The sequence below is a fragment of the Cupressus sempervirens genome, chromosome 9 (genome assembly GCF_028749045.1).
Source record: "Cupressus sempervirens isolate cs-2001-9-10 chromosome 9, ASM2874904v1, whole genome shotgun sequence".
NCBI classification, from domain to species: Eukaryota; Viridiplantae; Streptophyta; class Pinopsida; order Cupressales; family Cupressaceae; genus Cupressus; species Cupressus sempervirens.
In genome coordinates, this window is record NC_143126.1 from 794476117 (window position 1) to 794503751 (window position 27635).

Below are 27635 nucleotides of genomic sequence, written 5' to 3' on the forward strand. Positions count from 1 at the left end.
AAATGTAGACTTCCACTCATCACCCTCCTTCATCCTTATTTGGTAATAGCCACTCTTAAGATCAATTTTAGAAAAGTATCTAGCTCCACTAAGACATTCCATTAAATCCTCTATCCTAGGAATAGGGAATATATATCTAATTATGATTCTATTTATTTCATGGGAGTTTTCATGCATTCTTCACTTACCTCCCTTTTTAGGGGCTATGACAACTGGGACTACACATGGACTGATGCTCTTCCTAATCAGCCCTTGATCAAGCAATTCTTGGACTTGCCTTGCTATCTCCTTATTCTACTCTGGTGTCATCTTGTATGCAACCTTATTTGGTAAAGATGCACCTGGTATGAAGTCAATTTGATGACTTATGGATCTCTTTGGGGGTAATGTTGGTGGTGCTCCATCACATATAATGTCTTTGAACTGATGTAGTAGCTCTTGTACTTTTATAGGGATAGGTGCTTTTGTTGATGGCTTCTCCTCCTTTGACTTCACCATGATAGCATACCATACTCCTTCACCTTCCTTTAGGTCTTTGAGGAACTCTTTCCAACTCATAAATATGGTACTAGTAGATCCTTCTCCACTTTGTCTTCCTCTTACAAGGACTATATCCTATAGGTGACTCCATTTTTCTTGAAGGAATATTTGTTTTCCTTACCATGGTGCACTGCCTCCCTATTATATTGCCAAGGCCTTCCTAGCAGTAGATGGAAATAATTCATGAGAGGTACATCATATAAAATATTGTCTAGGTACTTGCCAATGGTGATGTCCACCTATACTTGTTCATTCACCAAGATGTTTTGCCCTTTGTTTAACCATGTCACCCTATAAGGACACATATGTGGGATCTTTGTTGACCCAAGTTTTTATGCTACCTCCTCTGATATTGAATTATCAATAGACCCTAAGTCTATGATTAACTTGTACACCTTTCCAAGTACCTTACATATAGTCTTGAAAAGTGCCCTCCTTTTTGTAGCTTCTTCCTTCACTGGTTCTTTGACTATGAATCTCCTTAACACTAGACTCTCACCCTTCTCAAGTTCAAGATCCACTTCACTTGACTTCTAACTATCACCATCTTGCAAATTAGAAATTTTCTTCTCCCCATATGATGCTGATGCCTTCTCTAGACACTAGTAGGAAGGATGCCCTAGCTTCCCACATTGGTAACATTTCATAATGCTAAAATGTGATCCTATTGTTATTTCCATATCTTCCTCTACCATGATTATTAGAACCTCTTCCCCTATTGTAGCCTCCCCTTTGAATGGTCTCACTGGTCTACTCAGTCCATTTGGACTCTCCAAAACTCTTCTAATAATTGGTACTTCCACTATAAGCTCCCCTTGAGTTGCCTCTAAAATCTTTACCCCATCATTTTCCTTTAGATTTTGTATCATTATTCTTGCTCTGCTTGTCTTCCACCTTTAGAACCATTTGGAAACAACCATGCAAAGTAGTGAGACTAAAAAACTTAGTTCATCTTGTATGGACCACTTAAGGCCATTTAAGTATCTTGCTACCCCAATTCTCTCTGCCTCTTGTACCCTTGACCTCAGAGCTAACCTTTGGAACTCCTGAACATAAGAAGCCACATCAAGATCCTTTTGCTTAAGATTATACATTTTCTTGTGAAGTTGGATCTCATAGACCTCTAGTAAATAGGTATCCTTTATCTTTGCTACCATAACCTTCTAGTTGGCTATTGGTTTCTTTCCTTCACTCTCTCTTTACTCTTACACAAACTTCCACCAAGTTAGTTCATACCCTTTCAAATTTTACTTTTCCATCCTTACCTTTATCCCTTCACATTCAAAGTGATTCTTAATGCAATCCATTCTAGGACCACTTCTGCATCCATCTTTAGGACCACTTCTGCATCCATCTTTCCATAAAAAATTAGAATATTCTCAAGAATCCTTCCTCTTAATGATTTGATGGCCTTGATGAATGGTTCTTGCTCACCAAGTGGAGGATCAAGTTTAGGGACTTCATCCTCCAAGTCCACCTTCTTCTTGCCTTTGCTGGTGCTGGTGTCTTCATATTCTTTTTCTAGAGCTACCTTTGCAACTTCCTTTAATTTTTTCTTCATCTATTCTATAGCCTCATCTAGAATCCTAGTTTTCTCATCCATGAATCTCTTCTTATCATCTAGTTATTTAGCCAATTTTGCACTGGTCACCATCTTTGTAGATCCACTACATTTAGTAGGATACAACATACCACCATAAGCCTCAATCTTATGTCTATGATACCACTTTGATGGGGAGTTTCTTCTTCTTAGAGCCTTTGGATAATTCCTATACTTCTTAGGGTCTATTCTCTAACCCTAACATATAGGATTCTCTCCTAATATCCTTCCACCAAGAAGCTCTCCTATCAATTAGAGTTTCACTCCTCTAACTCCAAAACCCCAACTATGCACCTTTTTGGCTTATCAAGCCAAAACCACACCAAATGATAATAGTAAGGAAAAATCAAGCATATTCCTTCATCTTGAGGTTATTGAAACATTTCAAGTCATTTTGGACCATCTTGTTAGGTTTCACACACCCACAACCCCTTCTTGTTCTATTTGTCGTTATCGCCCTATGAGCCCCTATTAGCCATCCTAAAAATAGGGATTCCTCTATAACTCATAAAATATCTTAAGAAAGCCTATGGATGTCTACTAGATAGTGTTTCATATTGACTTGGACTGAAGTATTTTCTAGGTCTTAGGTCCTCAAAGTGTCCATATAGTACAATTCCAAAAAACCCTACTTTTAAGGTTTTCTAGGGAAATGACAATAACTTCACTTCTACGAAAAGTAAAAATTTACTCTAGATTCCCTCCTATAGTTAAAGGACACTAGAAACTCCCTTCTATCATTTCCAAACCATGATTGGCACACACCAATCCAATTTTCCCTTCATTTCTCTCCTGCAAGCATATTTGTGCCTTTCCAAGCTTCTACTAGCTTGCCTAGGGCTTGCTTGGAAAAATAAAAAATGATCTTCTGCAAAATCCAAAACTGATATTTAAATAATATAAATAGGCTATTACTTGATTCCCAAATTCCATAGGTTTTCAACCATGGGAACTCAAGTTCTAGCCATTTTCGTGTGACCTTGCCAAATCTGACCAACAAGAACAATGAAACTAAATAATTTTGTAAACTTGATAAAATGTATGCTAAAGATCAAAAAAATATTTTATAGAGTGATTAAATGACCATAAGAAACTATTACATCAAAAATAGTAAACAAATCAATCAATTTCTTCAATTAATCCTTCAAAAACCACATTTTCTGGCAACAACTACTCCTCTTTCATCAACTATCCATACAATAGCATAACCAACCCATTCTAAGGAGTTATCTTCTTTCTTAAATAGAATTACCTATATAACCTAACCCTCAGGTCAAATTCTAGGTTCACATTATTCCTTTTTCACCAAAATGTAAAAAGTTGTCATTGCAAAATACAAAGTTATCGATGAGCAACTTTGACAATTTTTGCCAATTTGGCATTTGATCCCTCCAAATTTGTCTAGTTTGGTTTCAACCCTTATAAAATGATCCTAGAAAATATAATTACCCTTCTTAAACATTTATTTCTCCCTCTAAGACATTTTTCCACATTTCCCCCTTTTCGAGCAATTTTTGCATTTCTAGGCTTATTAGAACCCAATTACCAAAATCACGACTCAAACCTAGTGCCTACTTATCCACACTTTATAAAAGCACCATGGGACTTAATTCCTAGTAATTATTCATAAAATGGTCAGCTAGACCATTTACAAGCCAAAAAGGTGCTCCTACACCATACTCCCCCTACAAGAAGAAGACTAAGGTACATGTGGTGAGACGAACTCTTTGATGATGTCATGCTTATTGAAGTCACTCTAAGAAATACAAGTTGCCTTAGCTTCAAGGATATCCTTCCATTTTAATAGATTTTTCTTATTTTAGTGAGAAGTTTAATGATTTTGAAAGTAAATATTTTGTTAATGATCAAGAATTTTATGCTATAATTAAGGCATTGAAGAAGTAGAGACATTATCTTCTTCCTAAGGAGTTTGTTTTGTATACTAATCATCAAGCTTTGCAATATTTGAATAGTCAAGGAAAATTAAACCAAAGGAATTTGAAGTGGGTTGAGTTTTTGCAGAGTTATACATTTTTTTTTAAACACAAGAGTGGGAAGTCTAACAAAGCTATAGATGTTCTTAGTAAAAGAAAACTTTTTCTGATGGAAATATAGATTGAAGTGGTTGGGTTCAAGGAACTTTGTAATTTGTCACTAAAGGATCCCAATTTTGGTGAAAGTTGGACATCTTGTCTAGAACCTGTTACACTTGATAGGATGAAGTGGTTGGATTTCATAATCCAAGATGGTATGTTGTTCAAAGGAAGCCAATTGTGTATTCCAAGAATTTCATTAATGATAGAGAATCTCATGAAGGAGAAGCATAATGGAGGGTTGGTTGGATACTTTGGTAGAGATAAAACCATTTCCTTGGTTGCTAAGAACCATTATTTTCCATAGTTGGAGCAAGATGTGAAGAAGTTTGGACCATGCAAGATAGTGAGAAGCCATGATTTTAGAAATGCCTATTAAGTGGAGTTTCTCACTGAATTGAATATTTCACCAATATTTAACATTTTAGATTTGATAGAGGATTATGAAGGAGGTGATAAGGATGACGTTATAGAAGCACAATGGAGTATTCCAACAGATAGTATGGCTACAAAGGAGATTGAAGAGATACTAGATAGTTGTGTTGGAGGATTTACAAGGGAAAAAACTTATGAATAATATCTGGTCAAATGGAATGGGATCCCAGTAGAAGATTAATCATGGCTAGCAAGGGAGGAGGTTAAGTGTCTTGGTTTTCTTCTAAACACATGAGACATGATGAGGTCAGTTCTCAAATTACCCCAGGTGTCTAATGCAAGAGCATCTTGTGTGTAAGAGAAATCTTGCATCAACCAAAAATATTTCATTTTAGTTGTTTGAATAAGGGTTGTCTTAATGCAGAGTTCTTGTCTATGGAGGCTTGCTACTAAGTCAATCATATGAGCTCAGGATGTCCTAATTCCAGAGGTGGATATTCATCTTGGATATATCAGCCTACTAGTTGAGGCTTAGTGCTATATCATGCATATTCATGGATTTATTGCATATTTTTGGCTTGCAATTTTGGTATATAAACTTTAGGCTCACCATTGGAGTCCTAAAATTTTCTAGATGAGGCCCAAAAAATTTACGGATGGGTGCTTGTGCAGAATTAAGCCTATATATCAGAAGCTGAGGTTTTTGAAAAGTGGTTATAATAGCCAATCATAGCAACCAATTGAGAGTTAAGACCTTCCAAAGTTAGGCTGGCCAAAAATTCTAAAATAAATGTCAAAAATGTATTTGGCTAACTCTATATGTATTTTTAGGGCGTGTTGGCCTTAGGTATTAAGTTTGAGTGTCTTGAACCTTCCCAGGTGGCATAAAATTGCATATTTAAGAAATACTCGAGCATTGTCTAGGACATCTATGGGTGATAGTTCACAAATTTCTCTTATAAATTACCATAATGAAGGAACTCATGTGGGTCAACAATTTTTAATTTTGAATTCTATAATTCTACATTTGCGACAATTATAAGAAGCCCATATTTTGTTCTTGAAAATTGTTGTTGTTTCTTTGTTTCTTTTATGTGATTATGGTATTAAGGGGAGTAGCCTTTATTAAATGTACTCTTTAGAGGGATACATTTTTTGATCAAGCATAAGGATTGGAAATCACCAATAACTACTAGAGTTAGGAGGGGTTACCTTTATAGGTTATGGTTTGATACTCCTAAGGCACTCATGAAAAGAAATAATGCTAGAGATTTTGGAGAGCTATGACATAGGAGGATAGACCATATTATCAATGGAACACTTAATTTCTTCTTGAGATAATGATAGGTATTAAACAAGTGAGCACAAAGCATGGTGATGTATGCAAAGGACATGTGTTGAAGAAGTTTGTTAAAGATATTTTCTAAGGATTGGCACTAGATATGAGGGTGTTCTTTATTTAGTGCTTTCAAGTGTTTGTGGAACAATGTTGACTAAATACCTTAGAGGATATGAGTACTATGTTACTTTTATTCATAATTTTTGGACAAAGACCTAGATATCATTCTTAAAGATCAAGGATGAGGTTTTCAATCACTTCCAAGAGTTCAAGGCTCTTGTGGAGAACTTAACAGGTAGAAAGATAAAGGTTCTTTGGTTAGACAATGGAGGTGAGTATAAATATTATGTCTTCCAAGAGTTCTATACTAGATAAGGAATCAAGAGAGAGTAGATTTTTCTTTATAATCTACAATAGAATGGTGTAGTTGAGAGGAAGAACTATTCTTTATCAAAGGTAGCAAGGACTATGCAACATGACCATGACATGACTCACTACTTATGAGTATAGGCATGTAGTACATCACTTTGCATTTATAACATGTTTCCACAATAGGTGCTAGGTAAGATGTGTTAGAGTTTGGTTGTCATTTCACTAAGAGATCCATCTATTAATGCTCAATACAACCACTCAACTTATAGTAAACATGAGTCAGTTAAGCCCTTGTCATGAATTTTGAGGGGAGCATTGAATATATTTCAAATAATATCCCCCTTAGCACTACCTAAGGGTCTAATGATTTGAACCTATGACCAAGATTTGATACCAATGGTTAGAGTGGGGTTGTTGTTGCACCAAAAGACCAATCTTCCAATGCCTGATACAACCATCCAACTTATAGTATAGAGGAGGCGGTTAAGTTCTTGTCACAAATCTCAAGGGGAGTACTAAAGACATTTACAACAAGATGAGACTTGAGGATATCTGGGAGTTTGGCAATATTTCATATTCTGGGTGATACACATACTAGTTAGATCAAACTATAGAGAGGGGGTACTTTGTGGTGTATAGTGAAACCTCAACGACATATAGGATTTTTATTCTAGGGACTAGAAGAATTATTGTTAGATGTAATGTAAAGTTCATGGAGGACAAGGAATTTAGGATTAACAATTTGACTAAATTAGATAGTGGTTTGTTTTCATTTATGGAAAAAATGCAATTTTTGCAAAATTTGTGCACCAAATATAAAAAACAACACCACCACTAGAAAATTTAGGAAATTTTACCTAATTAATTTTTTTTTTTTCACCTGAATTAGAGTTTAGATGTCCAAGATAGGAGCTCGTGAAGTCAGGTTGCCAAACTGAAAAGGAATCTGAAGAGGGGTCTGGAAGGAAAACTATGAGTCTAAATTTCACGGTCAAACGACCGTCACTACAATTGGAAAATGCCTGGAAATGATGGTCAAATGGCCATCAATTTTAACCAGATGTTCTGCTGACATCAACAAAAATTTTGTGCTTTGGGGTGATGTGGCAAGCTGTCTGCATGTTCGTACTGTACGGACCCACACGTGTCAAATTTTTGTATGATGATGTGGGAAGAGAGTTGGATGGTGATTATGCAGTCCTTCCTTATAGAGGATGATGTGGATGATCAGAGCTGTTCCACATGGCATGGAGTGTTTGAAGGCTAGATCTGTATCACAATGTGACATGTCTGTCCACCGTGGCAGGTACACACTAGTGAATAGCAAGCAAGTCCATGTGGACAAGTCGCGAGTAGGCATGTGTCCTTGTTGTGCATATCTTACTGTAGGCAGGAATTATAACATCATCACCAGAAAATAGAGCAGGTGATTGAAAGTTCAAAAAAATAAGACACCAAAGACTGTTGGGGGCCAAAAAATTGTTCATAAGCGGGTGAAGGAAATTGTGGCACCAGAGTGTTCAGAGATTCTGCCAGAAAATGTTATGATTGTCGCTGTCGAAGGTCTCGGCTGCACAGGCTAGATTTTTCTATGCAATACCGAAAAGTGTATAAAGAGCATCGTAATTTGCCACTTTAATCCCACATGCATAAGTGGTAAGCACTATGCTTTGTTTAAGAATAAACCCATGCATAATGTAAATAAACAAAGAAGCGTCGGGGTCTTTGGGAAGTGGCCATCGGTGGTGGTAATTATGCCAAATTTGTTATAGTATAGCCTCTATCTTATATGTAAATGCCCTTTGTGACTGTGGTATGGCCGTAGATATGATAAACCTCCTGCGATAATAAAACCTTCCAAATGGCAGATCCGGGGTGTCACTGCCCAGGTCTGCTAAAAAAATTTCTCTACTGGTGCCTGAAAGGGAAATTTTTTTTTCGCTAATTCTGACAAAAATTATAGAGAAATAAGTGCAAATCTAAAATAAATCAATTAAATCTGCGAAAAATGACCATACTCGAATTGCAAATCGGCACCTTCAGGTTCCGATTTGCAAATGTTTTTTGCCTCACGGTTGACTTTGGGCCAAGGTAGTTGAGTTTATAGTCAATTTTCATCGGTTCAACATTTCAGACATAATGGTGAGGTCAGATCTGGTTCTAGACACTCCCAATTTTTGCAGTACTCTAGATTCGAGCTGAGGTGATGAAGCAAGTGTGGTCTCGAATGGCTATGTGATGAGAAAGTCTCCAGGTTGCTCTGATACCATGTAAGAATTTTTCTAAGGAAAAAATTCACCCAGGAACTAAGAACTCATACACAAGCACACAGTAGACCAAAGAGAGAGAGTATGATCAGAATGACAATGTATTCAATATACCATGCTAAAGAGTACACTAGGAGAGCCTGTATATAAAGGCCTCTCAAGAAGCACCTAGAATGTCTCTAGAAACAACCAACAGATAAGACAAATAAGCACCTTATACAACATTCTAGATGAATGGATAAGAATGACAAAGTGTGTAGAAGATTCTTGTGTTGTAGACACCATGTGCTTAAAAGAGGTGCAGACCCCTTGTGATGTCATCAAGACAATTCACAAGAATGCACAAACTCCTAAGTGTCTCACAAATAAAATAATGCAAAATAATTAAATAATGCATAAACATAAGTAAACTTAATTAACTATAATAAGTAAATACTTATTTACACAAACAGAAACATATATTTATCATTAAGTGAGAATGATGTGAGGATACAATTTTTGGAGATAAAATTAGAAAATTATCTAAGTGTCACTTAGTTTTCCTATCACCTAAGAGAAAGTTTTGATTGGTGAGTTTCACTGGGAGATTATCAACACATGCGAGATTAAGGTCAGATAGAATAAAGTATGTTGATCATGCATGGAAGCATGTGAAGTTGTACAGATAGTACAAACATAGTTATAACAAGTTTTCTAGTTAAAACATTTAAAAGATAGCATAGGGTAAAAATAAGAAAATTAATGTTTTAGGCTAAGAATTTTTTTAAAATCAAAATAATTACCTAACTAATTAGGGATGACATCCTATATTTTTCCCCTAAGTTGGAAATAATTGATTTTTTGATTTGATAAGCTTGTAAAGTAATGAAGGATGACATTGCAACATATTGAAAAAGGTTATAATATAAAAGAAATTTTTGAATATGAAGTTAAGTGTAGCTTTTTGACAATTTTTAAAATATGTTTAAGATGCAAATTCTGATGTAAAATCAGAGTTGTGCAAATTTGTGATCAAGTTTTGTGAAGAGTAATGAAATGAAAATTTAGACATTGAAGATATTAGTAGTAGTAAGAGGTTTTTGTATCTATCATTTGTATTGAAGAATATCATTGTATAGTTTCACGTTCGAGAAGTGGGCTCAACTTGCATACATTCTATAAATTGTTCTACCAATTCCTAATAGGGTTGAGGCTTTTAACAAGGCCTAGTCCTCTAATAAGGACCAAGACACTATATAGATGTAATCGTTGGAAATATATATGATAGGATAAGTTATTGAGAGGGGATAGGTGAATCAGTAACCAATAAAACTTAATCTTTATTTACCAATTAATCCTTCATGTATATTCTAATCTAATTGCATGCATGAAAAATTGAAACCATTAAAACATTCATAACACTTTGAAACACAATATGGTGACCCAGAAACCTTCCAAATAGAAAGTAAAACTAGGTTGGGGATGATATCCACAAGCTTTAGTACTATAGTATAGCAATAAGGACTACTAGGTCCACCTTGCAAAAGGATTTACAAACATACAATGAAGTATGCACTCGATAAAGAGATTTTAAAAAGATTTTTAAGTTTACCTTGTGAAAGGATTTAATTGTTCCACCTATTAGGATGAACTAGTGGTTGATCTCTGATCTGCAACTTGATTTAGTAAATGAGATTCCTTTGAGTGTAATGATCACCTTGCTGTGATAGATAAATATTTGCTGCTCCTTATACTATTGTAGCCTTTTACTTCACACTTTTGCTCTTCATATCATTGTTCACATATCACATTGGATCTAGTACAATACATTACATATATACCAATCCAATTTACAATTCAACAAAGTTAGCTACAATACAAGTTTACACAAAATAAAAAAAGTTGGCCCAACTATAGGAACTCAGGTTTTGAAGACTAGCTCAGTGAGGTTTGGATACATGGCATCCACTATCAATGCTTGACATCATCATGTACTTGGTAGATGTAGAACCTTGGTCCATACTAATCACTTCCAAGTAGTTTGAACTCTGTCTACACTAATGACTCAATGAATACTGCAAAAATTGACATATAAATTGAATCATTTGACTCATTCTACATAGCTTGGTCAATGCTATCACTACGAGCTCGATATAAAATGAATCACTTGGTTGAAACTATGTGGCTCTATCAACACTTGATTCATATCATCTAAAATGTGAACTTGATAACCACTGTAGAACTTTGTTTGCACTGAGAAACTTGATAAACACTAAGAAGCTCGATTTACATTGATAATCACCATTCTAGTAGAAATTTCTTAGTGCAAACTAAATATTGTTCCTTGAATTCGGTAGCAACTGTAGAACTTGGTAGAGTCTAAATTTCTTGGTTAACACTGTTAACTATACAATAAGCTTGGTAGATACTTACTATCTAAATAAGTGTGTGTGCCACTAATAAACAAACTTGACTACAATGTCAACAATCTCTCCCTTTGGCATTACTGACAAAAACACTTATCAATCGAAATTGAATTCTCAAATGTTCAAAAAACAATCTTTATTCTCCATTCCGTGTATTCATTTTGGTAATGTACTCTATTTTTGAGATATTTCAAAATTGCTTTTGTAAGAGATGTTTATCTGAATATCTATACATATATATACATATAATATGATGGTGCTCCCCCATACATACATATTCAATATATACATCTTCTCATCTTTTCCCTTTTATACACCTTCTCCCCTTTTACAATATGGTTCTTCTTCCCCTTTATAATATGTTATATATATCTTTTCCCCCTTATAGTATGATATATGCATCTTCTCCCTCTTTTTTACATAAATACCAAAGGTGTATTCTATATAGTAATGCCAAAATGTGGCAAGAAATCAGAATGTCCCTTAAGAATTAGTTCCATTGTCTTGTTCCAATTTTCTTGCAACACCTTGCTTGTGTGCAATGTGTTAGAAGTTGTAATATTTCCTTGGTGTATTTATAAACCAAGGTTAGAACTCCTTTATTTATTGTTATAATATATTAGGATATAAGCCAAGGTATCCTAATATATTTCTTTTTTGTCCATTTTCCACTACATCTTATTTTGTCATCTAGTGGAATATGTGAGGACAAATATATATTGTAATTTCTAATTTTAGATTATTCCTCCTTAAGAGGAATCTCACACTTGGCCTCACACACTTATGAATGGTGGCATTCATAGACATGGGAGTTACATTCCAACTCCTCTCTCTCATCTCTATTTAAGAGATGACCCTCCTATCTCATTCAACAATGAGGTTTCTTCCTCTTCTCAAATATTGTATGAGCAATTGCTCTCTTGCTCTCTCTCTCTCTTTTCCTTCTTAGGCTTTTCATGCCTCATTCATAATGTCACAAGGGGTTTTCTTTGCTTTCCCATTTCCAAATATCTTGTCTCATGGTGTTGGAGCTTGAAGCTTTCCCTCTCCTATTTTATGGTAATATCTTTTCATGCATTTACTCACTTAGATTCTTTCCTGGTATTGTTTATTTACAGATTTCTTTTTCCATTTCTAACACAATGCAATCTAAACTTTTGGCGATAGTTCTATCATGTGATCATAAATAGAGAATTTATTATCATGGATGAGGGTTTTAGCATGTGCAATATGTTTCTACAATACATCCATGTTAGGAAGAATCGTGCCCTATATATTTACAAGTGTAGCCCTTATCGTGGCTTCTTCCCTTAGCAATTCAACTTGCATATCAGTTAGGAATTTGATTTTTGTGTAGTGAGCAAAAATATAGCTCGAGTTAGGTTGCAACTGTTGTTCACTTGCCTTCAAATCTTCATCAATCTTGGAGAGTTTGCCTTTAATTTCTTGAGTGAAAATTGATGTGTCACAGAGTTTATAGACTAAAGAAGTTACATTCTTGGCAAAGGTCTCCAATGAGCCTAGAATAGTAGACAAGTCTACTTGATGTATTGCAATCTTCTTTTCTACTAGCTCCAATACTTTATTCTCAAATTTCTTCTTTGCTCTCTGCAACAATTTCTCTTGTCCATTCAAATCTTCATTGAATTTCTAGACTGCTTTTGCTAACTGAGCCAAAATTGGTTGAGAAGTGTCAACCTCAGTGTTGAGTGCCTCTATAAGAATGTTCTTTGCATATTCAAGCACTTGAAATTTTTTATTCCTTTCCTCTCTAAGACTTTGTTGCTTAGCTTTCTTCTATAGTAGTTCTCCTACTATATACATTTGATTAGGATTTATATTAGAGATATCTCAATTTGGGATAAATATAACCTTATCAAGATCAATGTCTTCTTCATTTTCTTTGCCTTTGCTGAATTTTTTTTTACTCTATAGAGGCTTGCTCTCAAATGTCTTAGTACTTATTAATTGAATGCTCATAATATAAACAATAGTAGAAATAGTAGGACTGGAAGAAAAGGTAGATACTACACTCATTGAAGAAATACCTTGCATGACCAAAATTGATGAAGGAGGAAGTATTGACTGCTCGATAGATGAAGTGTTGGTCACTTCTATCAATGAAGTACTAAGCTAAATAGGTGCAAAAATTGGTTGGGTGCTTGTACTCACAATTTTTGACACAACCAACTTGGTAGTAGCTTTCTTTGAGCTAGATGTATTCAATGCTTTGCTTAGAGAATGAGGAATTGAGGATATGACCATTGCTTCAATCTTCTAAGGGTTGGTCTCCTTAATGCTTTGAATCTCAGGGAGAACCTCCTCATTAGCATTCTATTCCTATTCCTCATCATCTATATTGTCATAACGTGTTACCTCTTCATCATCAACTTCCTCTTCCTTGTCATTTCCATTATCATCATCCTTGTCACTGACATGAACCACAAAATCACTCTGCTTATGTAGATTATAGATGTTCTTCCATGTGTTGGTGACATTCCTTACCACATGTTCAATGTCATTGATTAATATCAAACAAGTATTGAATCTCAAATTAAGCTTTTCTTCATTCTTCCTGATGGATTCTTTTACATCTTTATCACTTAGAATTAGAATGAGTTGCCTCATAGTTTTCTGATAAATATTTTTTGCAGTTTACCTTTCATGCTCCCATCTTGGCTTAATCTTCTCCATTAATTCATTGGGAATCTTCTGTGCAAGTTGATCTGGGGAGTATTTCCATTTTCCTAACTTTGACATGACCATATCTTCAATTTGTTTCTTCTCCTCTATAGTTCTAGTTTCATACCTTAATGCTTTCAAATTTTTTATGTCAGCTCCAGAGTCTATTTCTTTCAATCTTTCTTGAAAGGGGCGTGGAGGCTTTTTGAAAATGATATCCTCTGCTTCTTCACCCAAATTTAGTTTCTTTCTAGATGTCCTCCTTGTAAACACTACAGTAGATGTCTTTGTAGGTTTGGTTATAATAACCTTACCTTTCTTCTTTACTGGATCTTCTTCTTCAAACTTCTCTTCATCTTCTGCATCAACTTCTTCTATGTCATCTCCTTTACCTTTAGTCAATAGGAGAGTAGAGCTAGTTTGTTTCAACTTTTCTATTCTTTTCTTCCCTTTGTTCACCACCTGAGGGAGTTTTATTTCAAGTTCAATTCTAGCCTTAGCTTCCTCATATGTGCCAAAATATGTCACTTCTAGATCAATAGGCTCATTTAATAGTGCTTCAATAATATCTTTGGTTTCATCTATATTAACCTCATACCCTAGAAGTTTTACCCATACAATTCTCGGTCTGACTGCTTGTATATATACTTTAACACAATCAACCATAAAACAGATATCACCTTTGTAGTCTTCTACCCATTTCTTAGGTATCCTAAATCTATTATTCATCTTGTCCTTATATGCATCAAAACAGTTGTCCATGATACAGACATTGTTTTCTCCCATTTTTGCTATATATTCATTTATTTGATAAAGAATAGGTATATCTTTTCTCCATACAATTGTACCTTTTGATGGGAAGAACTTTTGCACAAACAAAAAGAAATAGGTTAAGAGTAAACCAAACTTAAAAGGATTATTCTTTGAAGGTCTAATGCTTTCCATATTTTTGTTGAACTAATTCAACATCAACTCGGTAAGGTCAAATGACATGTTGTTCTTGACCACTTTGAATGTGAGATCCACAACTTCATACGATACACTATTTAGATGACTAGAGCTGTATATCTTATGTTCAATCACATGCATTCCAAAATTCAGCTCCATATCAGTAACACAAATTATCTTCATACCCCTTACATCCCATTCAACAAGGTTTTTCTTCTCCAGTTCCATTAGACTTAAGGTTTTAGTCATTTTTACCTTCGCTAGCATTGGAAGCCCTGTGATCCAATGGATCATCTTCTTTGTTATCACAATAGGTTGCTCCAATCATAACTACCTATTATGCACATGACTAAGGATAACTCTTATCCATTTAATCTAAAAATATTGAGGCATGTGTGGAATTAGGGTGAAACCCTTCACTTTCTAGGTGTTGATGCTTTGGTTTTAACACACTATTCACACACAAATTTTTCAATGATTCATCCATGTCCAAAGTTCCTATATCTTGAATTGAACATTGAAAATGTGATTGAATATCACTTATTAGAAGTACCCTAGATGGGATTTGAGATTGAGCTCTAGTTGGATCAAGGGTTTTTGCAATCGCCAAACTCAATTTGAAATTTGGTGCTTTCTATTCGACTCCTTGGACTAGCATCTCAGACCCTTTCTTTGTCTTGCTATTGGAGGATGCCATCGCTTGGTAGGGTTTGCAAAAACACAAAAAAATTCAACAATAATTCGTACATATCATTCAGATGCTCTTAAATTGCTCTGCACAAATAGCTCTTGAAAATTATTGGTGCTAAATGAATTTGATTTTACCCTTTTTTATCAAATTTTTCCTTTTGATCGCCATAAATTCCTAGTAAAATCACTTTTTCAATGATAGATTAGATTCCACTCAACTAGCATTGATTACTCGGTAGAGTCATCCATGACTTGGTGTCCACATAACAATTTAGTAACTCCCAACCTTGGTCAACAGGGTCTTGCAACTCAACCTTGCTCGATAATGACTAGCATTTCTTTAAATGCTTGGTGATCCCTTTGCATCTTGAATGCTAATATGGATCTTTCCTTTCTGCTAACTAGAATTGATGTAAGATGTATACTTTAGAATCCTAGTTCTAGTTCTCCTTGTGAGAGATCAAGTGGAAATGCTTGAGTCACCCAATTCTTGAGTGACATTTGATTCATTGCTTGGACTTGCTTTCTCAAAATATTTTAGAATCCATTGCTGTATTATCTGCTTTCTGATGTTATCAGCCTTGGCTTTCTTTTCATCTTCAATTCTTCTAGTATTCATATAGTTCTTGGTAAGGTGTCCAAGTTTTGTACAAATAAAACATCTCCTAGTGATGTCTCTTGTCCTCATGTGATGTTTTACACAATTCATTCCAATTTATCCAAATTCTCCATAGTAGTGACATCTGCACCAAGTGTTGTAGTCCCAACCAAATATGACTTTTACAATCTATTCTACTAGATTCAATATCTTAGTTTTGTATTCAGAATATTTGTGCTCATGCTTCTTGCATTTGTGACATTTGCCCTCGAATTTAGGTTTCTCTTTGCATTTATTATCTCTATGACCATGCTGATTACAATTATAAAATTTTCCATTTAATTTAGCTTTGCCATTGCTTCAACATCTATTTGATGTATGGCCTATCTTACCATAGTGATTTCAAGTAGGTCTTTGATTCTTTTGAGCTCCTTGCTTGGATGATTCACCTTCTTATATATATCCAATTCTTGATTTTCCTTCCTATCTGTATTGGCTTTGCTCATTCAATTGATTCATGTCTGCTGGAGACTTCATCATCCTCTCATTAGTTTTCTTTTCAGTGTTTAGATCATTCTACAGTCTTTCATTATCTTATCTTAGATTCATGATTTCTTCATTTGCATTTGTAAGTTAATCAATGAAGTTTATTCGTTGAAGGGATAGATACTAAATTTCATTGTTCTTTCCTTCAATCTCTCCTTTTTTTTTTTTTTCTCTTCCACGACTTCAAACAATCTCATTGACTGGATTTATTGTTCTCTTTTTAGCTTTTTAACTTCTCAAAGGTTACCATTCTTTTCTAATAGTTCTCTGATTGCCTTATTTGCTTCATTTGAATTGCATTCTAAATGGATGTCTTCAATTATTTCTTCAATTTAGAGTTTTTCATTCATCTAAATTGAAAGAAGTTTTCTTCTTTTCAAGGACTGAGAGAGTTGCTCCTTTGCTTTCTTAAGTTTTCTAATAGCTAATTCCAAATCTAGCTTTTCATTGTCAATAGCCTTATCAAGTCTAAATACCTCTATTGCCTCTGATCTTTGCTCAAGCTATTAAACTTCTTTCCTGAGAACTGCGAAGCTTTGATACCAATTTTTGGAAATATATATGATAGGCTAAGTTATTGAGAGGGAAGGGGTGAATAAATAACCAATAAAACTTAATCTTTATTTACCAATTAATCCTTCAAGTGTATTCTAATCTAATTGCATGCATGAAAAATTAAAACCATTAAAACATTCATAACACTTTGACACAATATGGTGACCCTGAAACCTTCCAAATAGAAAGTAAAACTAGGGTGGGGATGACACCCACAAGCTTTAGTACTACAATATAAAGTTGGTCTATTAAGGCTTACAATGATCACTTCTGATGATTTGCCTTGTTAGGAGCAATAAGGACTGCTAGGTCCACCTTGCAAAAGGATTTACAAACATATAATGAAGTATGTGTTGGAAATATTATTATAGAATAAGTTAATGAGAGGGGAGGGATGAATTAGTAACTAATAAAACTTAATTTTAATAATTAATTCTTCATGTGTATTCTAATCTAATTGCATGCATGAGAAACTGAAAACATTAAAGTATACATAACACTTTTGACACACAATTTGATGACCCAAACAACTTTCAAATAGAAATTAAAACTGGGGTAGGGATGGTACCCACAAGCTTTAATACTATAGTATAAAATTAACCTGTTAAGGCTTACAATGATCACTTTTGATGATTTGCCCTGTTAGGAGCAATAAGGACTACTAGGTCCACCTTGCAAAAGGATTTACAAACATATAATGAAGTATGCACTCGGTAAAGAGATTTACATAAGATTGTTAGGTCTACCTTATTAAAGGATTTGACTAATCCACCTATTAGGATGAAATAGTAGCTGATCCCTAATCTGCAACTTGGTTTGTTGAATGAGATTCCTTTATGTGTAGAAATCACCTGGCTATGATAGACAAATCTTTGCTGCTTCTTATACTGCTTGTCACTTTGTACTTTGCTCTTCTACTCTTCTCTACTTGTTATGTCACCCTTTTTCATTCCTTTTTGTAACTTACATTAGATGTGATACAATACATTAAATATATACCAATCAAATTTTATAAATTACAAAGTTGGCTACAATAGAAGTTTACACAAAATACATAAAGTTAGCCCAAACTTTAGGAACTTGGGTTTTGAAGACTATCTCGATGAGGTTCTAATACTCGACATCCACTATCAATGCTTGGCATTGTCATGTACTTAGTAGACATAGAAGCTCAGTCCATACTAATCACTTTCAAAGTAGTTTGAACTCTGTCTATACTAGTGACTCGATGAATACTATGAAACTTGACATATAAACTTAATCACTTGATTCATACTGCATGGCTTAGTAAATGCTATTATTGTGAACTCGGTATAAGCTGAATCACTTGGTTAACACTAAGTGGCTCGGTCAACACTAGATACTCATTATTGTAACTGCAAACTCGATAATCACTACATAACTCATTTTGCACTAATAAACTCGAAATACACTAAGATGCTCGATTTACACTGCTGATCATCACCATAGTAGTAACTGCTCAGCACAAACTGAAAAATATCCCTTGGACTCAATAGTAACTATAGAACTCAGTAGATACTTATCATTTGAATAAGTGTATATCACTAATAACAAACATGAATGTAATGTCAACAATATCTCCCTTTAGCATTAGTGACAAAAACACTTATCAGTCAAAACTGAATTAAAAAAAAATGTTCAAGAACATCATTTATCCATCACCTTATGTCTCTAACTTGGTAGAGTATATTGTTTTTGAGATTTTTCAAAAAATGGTTTTGTAAGAGACGTACTTATGATAATGCTCCCCCATATATAATATTCAGTATACTATACCTCTTTCATATCTGATATATACATTTAGTACACATTTTCTCCTCCTCTATGTATACTCCTTATATTATCTTCTCCCCTTTACACAATATACATCTTTTCTACAATTTATATCTTCTCCCCATTTTTGACATTAATGACAAAGATGTATGCTATATATGCTATATAATAATACCAAAATGTGACAAGAAATCTAAATGTACCTTCAAAATTAACACCATTGTCTTGTTCCAATTCTCTTGCAATAGTTTACATGTGTGCAATGCAATTTGCACTTCTATTGGCACTTCTATCATGTGGTCTGCAATTGAAAGTTGTTGTCATGGATGAGTGTTTTAGCATGTGCAATGTGTTTTTGTAATGCATCCATGTTTGGAGAATCATGCCCTATATATATTAATGTAGATCTTATTTTGGCTTCTCTTAGCAATTATGCCTACATGTCAGTTAGGAATTTGATCTTTTTGTACTAGGCAAAGCTGTAGCTTGGGTCAAGTTGCAACTATTTTGTACTTGCCCTTAGATCTTCATCAATCTTTAACAATTTATCTCTTATTTCCTTAGTGAAAATTGAAATATCATAGATTTTAATAAATAATGAAGACACATTGTTGCAAGAGGTCTCCAGTGAACCTAGAATAGTAGATAATTCTACTTGGTGCATAGCAATTTGCTGAGAAAAATGTTCCAAAACTTTATTCTTGAATTTCTTCTCAGCTCTTTACAACAATTTGTCTATCCATTTAAATCTTCATTAAATTTTTGGACTACCTCTGCTAACTAGTTCAAAATTGGTTGAGAAGTATCAACCTCTATGTTTAGAGCTTCTGCAAGGATATTCTTTGCATATTCTATCATTTAAAATTCCTTGTTTCTTTCTTCTCTAAGCTTTTGTTGCTTACCTTTCTTTTGAAGAATTTCTCCAAAAAATGCATCTGATTAGGATTGAGATTGGAGATATCCCATTTTGGAATAACAATCTCCTCATCAAGATCTATGTCTTCTTCCTTCTCTTTTCCTTTACCCTAAAATTTTGTACTTAGTTTAGACTTGGTCTCAACTATCTTTGCACTTATTAATTGCATTCTAGGAATGGAAATAATTGTAGAAATGGTAGGGCTCACTAAATGTATATGGGGAATGTGGCCTTACACTTCACACACACACTTCAACATAGTCTTTATACGAGGATTCATCCAAAAATGAACATTAGATTGCCCATCCAAAAATCATCCAACAAGTCAACCTGTTGCCTTCTATCTAAAGGGATTTTGCCCATTAATATCCTCAGATTTGAGATATAGGCAACTAGACCCTCTAAGAATGAAGGATTTAAGAAATGAAATTGATCTATATGATTCTGTAGATTAATCTAGAATGAACATGCAAAGAACTCTAAATATGTTATGCAATTAAGCTAAGAACATATGAAAGAAACTATGCTAAAATGAATGCATATTAATTCTAAGCTAACAATGAAAGTACATGAGAATATGCTAAAGCTTAAATGAGTATGCAATTTGGCAGAAATTCGATGCAAATTCTTCTTCATCTCCTAAAATGAAGAGATGAGGGTCTCTTAAATAGACTTTCCTGGAATCCATCAATGGTTGAGATTGATTTCAATCAACGGTTAGGATTGAAGATGAAGTTCAGTCATAAAGGAAGATTTCCAAATCAAAGGGAGTTAACTGACTCATATCTGAGTGTAAGAGTCAGTCAACTCAGATAGACTTTAGTATGAAAGCAAGTGATCTGGGTCATTTCTAATTTGATCAGTAGTGAACTAGGAATTTCTCTTTTTTGAACTGAAGAGAGATTTTGGAGAGATATTTAATTTGATAAAATGAGATATGCTCTCATAATTACCTTTTCTTATTAATTAAATAATTCTATTTAATTAATTAGAGACACTTTTCTTATTTAATTAAATAATTTCATTTAATTAATTAGGAATGGCTTCCTATTTAATTAAATAACTTTGCTTAATTAATTATAAGTAGCTTCTCCATTTAATTAAATAATTTTGTTTAATTAATTAAAATAGGTATATTTATTAAATTAAATAAATTTAATTCCATAGTACATTAGCCTTAGGAGATAATTTAATTTAATTAAAGTATAAATACTTAATAATTAAATTAAATCTTAATCCAAAAGGTTTAATGTGACTAATGTGAGTCAATACTATAGGAATTAAATAAAGATTCTGATTAATGTAGATTAGGGTTTTAAGCATTTGACAATTAAGTCAAGTAGTGAAACTCAGAATAAGAATTTGCCTAGTGAAATAGGACTTTAGAATTGATTTAGAATAGACCGGAATTGGTATCATGGCAATGAGCCAATTTTGGGGTATTACATTTTACCCCTCTTTGAATGAATGTGTGAACAACACGTTCAATTCAAAGAAAATTAGACAGCATGATGCAAAGATGAGATTGGTTCCGAAGTTGATGATACGAAGACCAATTGATAAGCTTTTAAGGACTATCTCTAGAACAAAGCTTAATCCCAAGGAATCCAAGCAGAATGCCTAGATACCTAAAATTGATAAGCATTTGAAAGGTTTCTTTGAAACAAAGTTTGACCTTTAAGGATCTAGATAGAACACCTAGATACTTGAGATTGATAGCATTTAGAAGATTATCTCCAGAATGGAGCTTAACCTTCAAGGATCCAGATAGAACACCTAGATACCCAAGATTGATAGCATTTAGAAGATTATCTCCAGAATGGAGCTTAACCTTCAAGGATCCAGATAGAACACCTAGATGCCTGAGATTGATAGCATTTAGAAGATCATCTCCAGAATGGAGCGTAACCTTCAAGGATCTAGATAGAACACCTAGATACCTGAGATTGATAAGTTCAATTCTTGCCTTTGCCTCATCATAAGTGCCAAATTATGTAACTTTAGGGTCTATAGGCTCATTAATCAATGCCTTAGTTATGTCCTTGGTTTCATCTATGTTTACCTCATAAGCAAGAGGTTTTATCCATACTATCCTCGGTCTAACTACCTGAATATATACTTTGTCACTATCAACCATGAAAAAAACATCATCTTTGTAATCATCAACTAGTTTCTTGGGAATCATGTATCTCTTATTCATTTTCTCTTTGAATGCATCAAAGTAATTATCCATAATACTTACATAGTTCTCTCCTATTTCAACTATATACTCATTAATCTAGTAAAGAATATGTACATCCTTCCTCCATACTACTGTACGTTTAGATGGGAAATTTTTTTGTACATAGAAAAATAGACAATCAAAAGTGAATTGAACTTACAAGGATTATTCTTGGAAGTTCTTATACTCTCCATGTTCTTATTGAATTGGTTCAACATTAACTCAGCAAGGTCAAGTGACAGATTATTCTTGACCACTTTGTATGCTAAATCCACTGCTTCACATGAGACATTGTTTAGTTTGCTTGAACTGTAAATCTTGTGAGCAATGAAATGTATCCCAAACTTAAATTCCATGTCTATGAAACAACTGATCTTCATTCCCCTTCCATCCCACTCAGAAAGGGTTTTCTTCTCTAGTTCAATTTGACTTAGGGTTTTGGTCATTTTTGCTTTTGTCAACAAAGGAAGACCAGTGATCCTGTGGATCATTTTCTTGATTATCAAAATGGGTTGTTCCAACCATAGTTGACCATTGTCCACATGAATAAGAATATATCTTATCTATTTGACTTGAAAATCTTGTGTCATATGTGGAATATGAGTTAAACCTTTTGTTTCAAGATGTTGATGCTCTAGTTTCAACACACCATTAACACATAACTCCTTCAACGATTCATCCATTTACAAAGTTCAATGTCCTGAATAACACACTTAAAATGTGAATTAGTATTGTTGATTAATAGTACCTTCGGTGGAATTTGTGACTGAACTCCACTCAAATCTAGGGTTTTAGCGATGAAAAGAATTAGCTTAAAATTTAGTGCCTTCCACTCAATGCCTCGAACTAACATGTCATATCATTTCTTTGATTTGCTACTGGTGGATGCCATCTTCACTTGGTAGGGTTTGAGAGAATACATAAATCTTTAATAACTTTCTTGAATCACTTGAATGCTTTGAGGATCATTTTGGATAGATAGCTCTCAAAAATTTGTGGTGAGAAATGACTCTAATTTCACCCTTTTTATCAAATTGTTCCATAATTGCCTGGTATGATTGTTCACTCAAATGACAAACTATTATATAATTTGCTTGCATTGAATTGTTAATAGAGTCATTTATGAATCGATAGCCATATAGAGGTTAGTTATTCCCAACCTTGCTCGATAGGATCTTACAACCTGACCTCACTCAGGAAGGTCTGCAACCTAACCATACTTGGTAATTACTGGCATATTTTACTTGGTGATCCCTTTGCATCTTGAATGCTGATTTAGATCTTTCATTCTACTAACTGGAAATGATGTGAGATATCTTCAAAATCCTAGTTCTAGTTTTCCTATGAGAGATTAAGTGGAAATGATGGAGTCACCCAATTCTTGAATGACATTATCATCATTGTTCAGAATTTCATTCTCAAAAGATTTGGAACCCATTGCCATCTCATCCACTTTTTGATGTTATCAACCTTTGCTTTCTTTTCATCTTCAATTCTTCGAGTATTCATATAGTTTTTGGCAAGATGACCAAGTTCTATACAAATGAAACATCTTTTGGTAGTGTCTCTTGTCCTCATGTGATGTTTTACACAATTCATTCCAATGTGTCCAAATTCTTCATAGTAATGACATCTACATCAAGTGTTATAGTTCCAACCAAATATATCTTTTACAATCTATTCTACTGGGCTCAATGTCTTAGCTTTGCATTTTGAGGATTTGTACCCATGCTTCTTACATTTGTGACATTTTCCTTCAAACTTAGGTTTTTCTTTGCATTCATTTGCCCTATGACCATGCTGATTGCAATTATAGCACTTTCCATTGAATTTTACTTTCCCATTATTCAAACATTTGTTTGATGTATGTCCAATCTTACCATAGTGGCTACAAGTAGGTTTTTGATTCTTTTGAGCTCCTTACTTAGATCATTCACCTTCTTCTGTATATCCAATTCCTGCTTTACCCTTTTGTCTAAAATGATTTTTCTCATTCAGTTGATTCATGTCTGCTTGAAATTTCATCATCCTCTCATTGTTCTACTTTTCAGTGTTAAAATCATTCAACAACCTTTCATTTTCTTATCTTAGATTCATGATTTCTTCATTTGCATTTGTGATTTAATTAATGAAGTCTGCTTTTTGAAGGGATAAATGGTAAATATCATTATTATTTCCTTCTGTTTCTTATTTTATCTTGTTTTTCTCTTCCATAACTTCACATAGTCTTACTAACTGAATTTCTTACTCTCTTCTTAGTTTTCTTCTTCTTGAAGTGAACCATTCTTTTCTAATAGTTCTTTGATTACTTCATTGGCTTCATCTGAGCTACTTGTTGAATGAATTTCTTCAATTCTTTCTTCAATGTAGAGATGGTCATTCATTTGGATTACAAGATCTTTTCTTCTTTTTATAGATTGAGAGAGTTGCTCCTTTGCCTTCTTGAGTTGTGCAATAGCCATTTCCAAATCTAGCTTATCATTGTCAATAGCCTTGTTAAGTCTAAATATCTCCATAACCTTTGATCTTTGCTCAAGCTGTTAAACTTTTTCTCTAAGAACCACAAAAGCTTTGATACCAATTGTTGGAAATATTATGATGGACTAAGTTACTAAGATGGGAGGGGTGAATCAGTAACTAATAAAACTTAATTTTAGCAATTAATTCATCATGTGTATTCTAATCTAATTGCATGCATGAGAAACTGAAAACATTAAGGCATACATAACACTTTTGAAACACAATTTCATGACCTAGAAACCTTCCAAATGGAAAGTAAAATTGGGGCAGGGATGGTACCCACAAGATTTAGTAGTATAGTATAAAGTTGTCCTATTAAGACTTACAATGATCACTTCTAATGATCTACCCTATTAGGAGCAATAAGGACTGCTACACCCACCTTGCAAAAGGATTTACAAACATACAATGAAGTATGCACTCAGTAAAGAGATTTACATAAGACTATTAGGTCTACCTTGTTAAAGGATTTGACTGATCCACCTATTAGGATGAAATAATAGCTGATCTCTAACTTTCAACTTGGTTTGATGAATGAGATTCCTTTGTGTGTGGAAATCACCTAGCTGTGATAGATAAATCTTTGCCACTCCTTATATTTCTTGTGGCTTTTTACTTTACTCTTTTGCTCTTCTCTACTTGTTATGTTACCCTTTTTCATTCCTTTTTTTATTTACATTGGATGTGATACAATTAATTACATATATATAAATCCAATTTGAAAAATTACAAAGTTAGATACAATACAAGTTTACACCAAATACATAAAGTCAAGCCAAACTATAGGAACTTAGGTTCTGAAGACTAGCTTGGTTAGGTTCTAATACTTGACATCCACTTTCAATGCTTGACATCATCATGCACTCAGTAGACATAGAATCTCGGTCCATACTGATCACTTTCAAAGTAGTCTAAACTTGGTCTACACTAGTGACTCGATGAATACTGTGAAACTTGACATATAAACTGAATCACTTGATTCATGCTACATGCCTCAGTAAATGCTATCATTACGAGCTTAGTATAAGATTAATCACTTGGTTAACACTGAGTGGATCAGTCAATACTTGATTCTCATTGTTGTAACTATGAACTCGGTAAGCACTGCATAAATTAGTTTGCACTGATAAACTTGGCATACATTGAGAGGCTTGATTTATACTCTTGATCATCACCATAGTAGTAATTTCTTAGTGTAAACTGAAAACTATCCCTTGGACTAGGTAGGAATTGTAGAACTTGGTAGATAATTACAATATGAATAAGTGAATGTCACTAATAATAAACATGATTATAATGTCAGTAGTATGCACTCGGTAAAGAGATATACAAAAGACTATTAAGTCTACCTTGTGAAAGGATTTAACTTTTCTACCTATTAGGATGAACCAGTGGCTGATCTCTAAATCTACAACCTGATATGCTGAATGAGATTCCTTTGAGTGTAATGATCACCTTGCTATGATAGATAAATCTTTGCTGCTCCTTATATTGCTATAACCTTTTACTTCACACTTTTTCTCTTCATATCATTATCCACATATCACAATGGGTGTAGTACAATACATTACATATATACTGATCCAATTTACAATTCAAAAAAGTCAGCTACAATACAAGTTTATACAAAATACACAAAGTCAGCCCAACTGCAAGAATTTAGGTTCTGATACTCAAAATCCACTATCAATGCTCAACATCATCATGCACTTGGTAGACATAGAAGCTTGGTCCATATTGATTACTTCTAAGTAGTCTAAACTTGGTCCACACTACTGACTCAGTGATAATTGTGAAACTTGACATATAAATTGAATCACTTGATTCACAATACATAGCTTGGTCAATGTTATCACTACAAGCTTTGTATAAGATGAATCACTTGGTTGACACCATGTGGCTTGATCAACATTGGATTCACATCACTTAAACTACAAACTTGGTAACCATTGTAGAATTTGGTTTGCACTAATAAACTTGGTAAACACTAAGAAGCTCGGTTTACATTGATAATCATCATCCTGGTAGAAACTACTTAGTGCAAACTGAATATTGTTCCTTGAATTTGGTAGCAACTATAGAACTCGATATAGTCTAAATTACTTGGTTAACACTATTAACTATACAATAAGCTTGGTAGATACTTACTCTTTGAATAAGTGTGTGTGTCACTAATAAACAAACTTGATTGTAGTGTCAATAATAATAGACTCCTAAAAGGGTCAATATCTTTCACAAGATACTTTTGATTAGTGGATCATTTTGTTGGTACTATCCCAACTAGGTTTTACCTTGGCCAGGGTTTCCCTAGTTAAAAAAATGTGGTATTATGTGTTGCATTACTTTATGGTTGTGCTTATTTTTTAGCTTAATCAATTTAATTTCATATGCAAGTTATAAGTTTGTTAATGATATCTATAATTTGGAAAAAAATTATGGAATATCAGCTCACCCCCACCTGAGTATTTACTATTTCTAACAATTAGTATCAAAGCATAGTTACTCAGAGAAGGCCTAACACCTTGAGTAAGATCTCTCTGGATATGGATCAATTGCAAAAGAATCTAGAAGAAGACATTGAATAGATTGATATAATTACTAAAGAAAGAGATAATCGAAGAGACAAGTATGAAGATGCAAAATATTACATTGAGAAGATGAAAGACAAGATATACTATTATAGATCCAAGAAAGAATCAAATAAAGATAGCAATGAAGACTAAATACTTAAGAAATAAAGTGAGATCCTAAAGCATGAACTAGAAATTATAAATCTAAAGATAAGCTTGAAGGATTATAATAAGAATATTGAATTAGATTTAAGATCTAAAAATTCAAATCTAAGATCAAAACTTACAAGAGTGAAATCTAAACTTGAATCTACAAAGTTATAGTATGCATAAATTGAGACGTTTAATACCATTGTGAAAGGATAACTTATATAGTCAAAGAAACATCTTGAGAAGTCATATTCTAGTAGTGAAAATAGATGTATGTGTGCATATATATAGAATAAGTTCCACATAAAGATATCTTAGAACTTGCATACAAAAGTTAACATACATACCATTAAAGGATGATAAGGTTAGTCACAATACATAGTCAAGCTGTCACTTACAAAATGAAACCTCTTTGACTAAAAAAAATATGGTCTAAGTCTTTGAGCATTCTTCA